This window comes from Mustela nigripes, chromosome 4, assembly GCF_022355385.1.
Source record: "Mustela nigripes isolate SB6536 chromosome 4, MUSNIG.SB6536, whole genome shotgun sequence".
Lineage (NCBI taxonomy): Eukaryota > Metazoa > Chordata > Mammalia > Carnivora > Mustelidae > Mustela > Mustela nigripes.
In genome coordinates this window covers 54,584,577-54,590,590 of record NC_081560.1, presented here as the reverse complement: position 1 = coordinate 54,590,590, position 6,014 = coordinate 54,584,577, and the positions used below count along the sequence as shown (strand labels likewise).

The following is a 6,014-nucleotide window of genomic DNA, read 5'->3' as shown; positions in this document are numbered from 1 at the left end:
TACCTGGTGCTTGTTTGTTTGTTTAAGATTTTATTTATTTATTTGAAAGAAAGAGAAAGAGTGCACCACTGGGAGGGTGGACAGATGGAGAGAGAGAAGCAGTCTCCCCACTAAGCAGGACCCCGACCTGGGGCTAAATCCCCGGACCCTGAGATTATGACCTGAACTGAAGGTAGACGCTTAACTGCCTGAGCCACCCAGACACACACACCCTTTTTTTTTTAATTGTATAAGTTATTAATTAGGTTTTTGTAAGAAATTTAAAACATCAGTTTCTGAGGATCAACTCCACTTGTGAGAGAAAACACAGAGTGGATTTAGCCCTGCAGTTGAGGAATAGCTTTTCTTTTTTGCAGAATTTGTGAGTCCACAGCTTTCTCCTTAATCTTATGCTGCTCTGTATGCTGGTATTTCTCTTTCTCTGTGTCAAACATCTCATCTTCCTGGTGTCTGGGCTTTCAATGCTTCTTCTTCCTAAAGTAAGATCAGTGAGATGTTCAAGGATTTTCACACTATTGATATCAATTTTGGTGGAGGTGGCAATAACAAATTTCTGGTATGTTCTGCAGAGAGAAACTCAAATGAGTGTCAGAGGTGCAGTCACAAAAGCAAGCCACTGCTCAGTTGCTTCAGGAAACCATCCACTTACCTCTGTGGTGCCCACAGAGGATGCTGAGAATGCTGTTGAGAGTGGAACTAGATCAAAGTTTTCTAACAGGCTAACTGAGGGGATTTTTGCCTCAGCTCAACAGCTTTCAAGGAATATTTTCACAAGAGTAACATCTAGGCATTCTGCGAAGTTTAACCACTCCTGAGCCACCAGGCTTATCACCACCAACTAGAAGGAGTGCCCAAATAAATGGATGTTTTATATAACACAGGAAAGAGGATGAGTACAAAAATAATTTGAATAGCATTCCAAACTGTATTCCAAAATTGTACAACATAAAGTTTAGAAGAATTTCCAGTTCAAGTTTAAATAAACACATACAAAGGAAAGGAAAAAACAGCAACAACATAACTTCCACCACTAAGAGCAAAGAAATTCCTGCTGAAAATTCCTAACCATTACTATTATTGTTCTCAGTAATATAGTTTATTCCATCATTTATACAATGTATTATGGATGACACAAAATTAAGTCTGTGTAGTAACAGGGAAGATGGCATCTACTTTATTCTCTTAATAACAATGTTAAATCAGATGGGTCGAGTTTGTTGGTCAAGGTCAAACAATCAGCAAGTGATAGAACTAAGATTAGCATCCATGTCTCCTAATGCTTAAAATTATACTAAGTTGAAAAGAACTAAGTTAATAGTTGAGTGACTTATAGGGTGGAAGGGATCATTTTAATTTAATGCCACTATTAATTAGTAATTGTAACATGGGGGAATAAAAAGTAAGGTGAAATGAGACAAATTTTCTGAAGAGAGAATTAAAGTCAAAAGAAAGAAGAAATTATTTCAACAGTTACCAGTATAGTACTGATCAAAACAGATCCACTTTTCCAATATCTCTTACATCCATCGATCTGCAAAGTCCTGGTAGGAAATGACAAAGAAACTTGAGTAAAAAACTTCATTCAGTATGAGCTGATTCATAGAGAGAGGGGATACAAAGCCCACCCAAAAGAGGAAAGAGCTTACTAATTAAAGAATTTCGATGAACCATGCTAAATTATTCCTCTAATCAGAGCAATGAATGAACTGCCTAATCTCTGAGTCAATGATTAGGTTGCTAAATATTCCAGGATTACAAATAGCCAAGTTAACTAATTTCCTTGAATAATTACTCATTCATTTATTCAATTTCCAGCTAACTGAAGAATCATTTATCTAGAGAGGTAACAAAAATAAATATTCTAAGTTTTGATATTGCATTATGGTTATGTAAGATGTTACCACTGGGAAAATTTGGCTGAAGAATACATGGGATCTCCCTTAACATTTTTTTGTAACCTGTAAACCTATAATAATTTCAAAATAAAAAGTCAAAAAGTGGACAAAGATAAAAAGATAGATATTCTAGGGCTTCACCTTCTAAGATTCTTATTCAGTAAGTTTGGAGTAGGATTCAATAATCCACATTTTTAAATCAGGACTTTGTATGATTCTGAGGTCCTGCTATGTTTAGGAGCCACTGAATTGCACAATAAAATACTTTTACACAAGTCAGAGAAAGTTTTCAAATAATTTCTTTTTGATAAAGGATTATTCAATTGTTGACATTTCTGGGGGTGATGAGACTTAGGAAAACGTTAAGTATCTATACATCTCCTATCCCACACTGACTTCCACCCAGGAATGACTAAATACATTGACAACACTGTCTCCCAATTTCACTCACTTCCATGTCCTATCTCTATCCTGGATGTCATCAGTTTTTAAAAAGAACACATCAACACCTTAGCCTTACAGCTTTTGGATGTCCTCAATATCAGCAACATCATTATTACAGTGGTCCACATAAAGTGCCTGGAATGCCTAAATAAATTGCCTAGAATTGAAATGAACAACCTAAATATTACTTTTTCAAAGCCCATTGTGAAGCTCAACTTCACAGCCTTTTTGAGCCTAAGGACTTTAGCTTTCAGGCCTAAAGAAGTCTGTAGTAAACCTTCATGCAAGGGTTCCAAGTTCCCTAATAACAAAGATTTAAATGTCCAGGCTAATACTCCATTCTAGACTGTGATAGAACAATGGAAAATGGCATCTAGGACTAGAAGTTACAATATTAAAATGCAAATATCTATATTGGGAAAACACTGTAAACTGTTATCAACAGGCCAGCAGTTTAGTATGGGAGAAAAGTTATTAGAAATGCAGGCTTATGGATCCTGGCTCTCTCAGGTTTGATGCAGTAAGTCTAGAACAGGATCCAGAAATCTACATTTTGACACACTGTCTACTTACAATATTTAAAGAAATTTTAACGTAAATGTTTAAATGCAGATAAATTGGCTGCAATCCTAGAATAGAGGCCAGATATAAATATCATCTGACACTGACAAATAAACAGAATAAAGTATGAAATTTGTCCTTTGAATATTTGAATATTAGATTTCTGAAGAGGTAGCTAATTAGGGAATCTAGAGGGGATAAAGTGAAGAACTGGAAAGGAGACAGCTCAAAACAGAAAAAGACAAAAAGAACCAAGAAAACCTTAATCTATGTACCAATATTCCTCAGGACTGACTTTGCTTCTGGGTGGGGGTTGGCATGGAAGTAGAGTTTTGGGAAACGTTAATCTCTCCTGACTGCAACACTGTCTCCACTTTCCTACAGAATGGACCAGGAAAAGGAGGGAGGAAGTCAGAAAATTTAATGGAAATATATAAATAAGTCTGGCTAATAATAAATAAGATGTAAATAAAACTCAAATAAGATTTTCAATACTAAAGAGGAAAACTAGGAAGCTTCTCTTCTCTTACGTCCTTGTTTTCTCTAGGAGGCTGAGAGAACTGAGTGTTTCCTTTGTCCCCGTGTCATTGTTAACAATAATTCCCAGAGGTAGTCTCATACACAAAAGGGATCAGGTTCAGAAGTAGCAAATGATTCAGTAACTTCATTTTAAGGCTTAACCAAAAGCCTATTCATGCCCTGGGTTTTTTGTGCTTGTAAAAAGCTGATTTGCCTATCAGACAAAATGTTTGGTTTTACTTCTCTGCTGTATTAGCTAAGCTCCAATCAGAAGACAGAAACTATGCAGTAATTTAAACAGGACAATTTAGTATAAAGAGATAGCGACAGAGTATGGGACTAATGGGGAGCTGACTAAAGTTAAGGGACAGAGGCCCTAAGTGATACACAAAAGTTACTGAGGGAGGGTGTTCAAAGAAGGAACAAACTTGAAAGAAGAGGATCTTCCCTACTGCTAGGACTCCACTCTCATTGGAAAGGGTATAGTCAAAGCCCATTGGATGTTGAGATGCACTGGGTTGTTCCAGGCCAGAGAGAGTCCAGTTGAATTGAGAATTATCTCTTAAGATATTGATAAAATTTGCTGGGAAGCTCTCTGTTTAGGTTGCTACTGACTTGTAGGAAATCCAGCTTGGGTACCATTTGAACTCACAGAAAACCATCTGGAAGCAGCAGGGATGTTAAAGGGAGATGCTGTTGATTTACTGGAAATGAGCTGGTTGATCCAGAGAACTTGTTAGGCACCCGCAGGAGCGCCATTGAACTTGCTGCTGGAAACTATTCAAAGTAGAGTTTGTGCTGAGGTAAGCTGGGGATGTGCCACTTGCTGCTTTATGCCAGCACACTGCTGAAAAAAGCCATTCACTCTGCAAGAGCTCAACTAAGTGAGCACACTTCACATAAACAGAAAGAAGAAACCTCTCTCCTCCAAAGTCCCTCCAACACCCTGTACCGACCGACAGTATTTCACGAGGTCTAGCGTTGTTATCACACAGAACAGGAAAAAAAGGGTGAATTTTTTCACCCTGAGAAGCAATAATTTGGTAATTTGACACACCTGCCTACTGTTGGGTCCCCAATGTTGGGACCCCCAATAATGGGTCCGTGATTAAAGGAACGAGACTGATACAACGCGAAGGTCAAGCAAAGCTTTATTTCATGCCAAGCATCAAGAATCAAGCTGAATATTCAGGGCCACGCCTCTTACAGAAAGGGCGACCTCTCTCTGCTTCACAGACTAGCTTTGAAGGGCAAAGGCCATGTGGTTGGGTCTGGCCACGCATAGGTGGCCAATGAAATTGTAACACACAGAGAAAGCTGCACAGTCATGCTAGGTGACCAACTGAATTACAATTTACCCTAGTAGATATTTGAATTAGCCTAACACCTTGGTCAGAATTGGCACCCAAAAGGCGCCCAGAGGGCGGGGCCTATACTCCTTGGTAACAAGGGAGACAGTATGCACCCCCCCCCATACACTGATTGGATGTCTCCACCTGGCCTGACCCCCCCCTTGTATTTGGGCTTTGTTACCTGGGACTGGTTTCAGGGACTTGTTTTTAAGTAAGTTCCGGTGAGGGCAGGGTCAATTTAAGTTTTACTGCATAAACAACAAAATGGCTGTTCAACTGAGGTGGGGCCGCCCTGGCTAAATAGGCCCTTATACTACTAACTACATTTTTCAAATCAATGTTCAATATATGGAAATAATATTTTCTTGAGAACTAGGTAAAGAAAATGTTATGTGACTAAGTAAAAGTAACTTTTGTACTTTCTCTTATTTGTCAAAGTTTCTCAGCTTTTAATTTGGACAGATATCGGTATTATCAGAAAATAAATAGTTCCTGTTACCAACTGACATTGTTGCACAAGTCTAATTACTTGAAAATAAATGGGAAATAATCCTGAAAAAAATCTTCATATAACTCTTTTTAATTTTGAGAATGAGAGGCTTGGAGGCTCATCCTACCTATAGATGGCATCTGTGTACAGTTATTTGGTAAATGATAGGTCCATTTGTCCTGAATTCTTTCTTTCCTCTCCTTTTATGATAACTTTCCATTTTTAGAGTCATTTCTTGGGTTAATTAGCTACTTATAAAAAGCACTTTTAAAGAAATACAGATGTAATTCTAAAAAGAATAATACACTATGTAATTAACATTCATTAGTGCATTACCGGAGGCAAAAAAAAAAAAAAAAAAAACCAAAAGAATGGTATATACTGATGGCAACACAATAAAATGGTATATACATTTTTTTTTTAATTTAGAGCAAAAGTCAACAAACTTTTTCTATAAAGGACCAACTAGTAAATATATTAGGCTTCATGGGCCATAAAACTCTATCTCAACTACTCAAACCTGCCCTTGTAGCATAAAAGCATCCATCAGTAATATGTTTCAATGGAAGCAGTTTGTCAGTGATTCAGTTTGACAACCCCTGATGCAGAGGAACAGGAGGAGAAGTGGGTGAAGAGGACCCTGTAAAGGAGAAATGCATAAGCATCATAATAACGCTTGACATTTGAAGCTATGAAGCCAGCAGAAATAGTAAGTCTTGGCTCACTACTCAGTTTTGGGATTTTGTTCAGGGA

At 37.7% G+C, this 6,014-nt stretch overlaps 1 pseudogene; it reads right to left on the bottom strand.

The window, feature by feature from the left end:
- Positions 1-260: 260 nt before the first annotated feature.
- LOC132015030 (large ribosomal subunit protein eL6-like) lies at positions 261-830 on the bottom strand (annotated as a pseudogene).
- Positions 831-6,014: the final 5,184 nt, after the last annotated feature.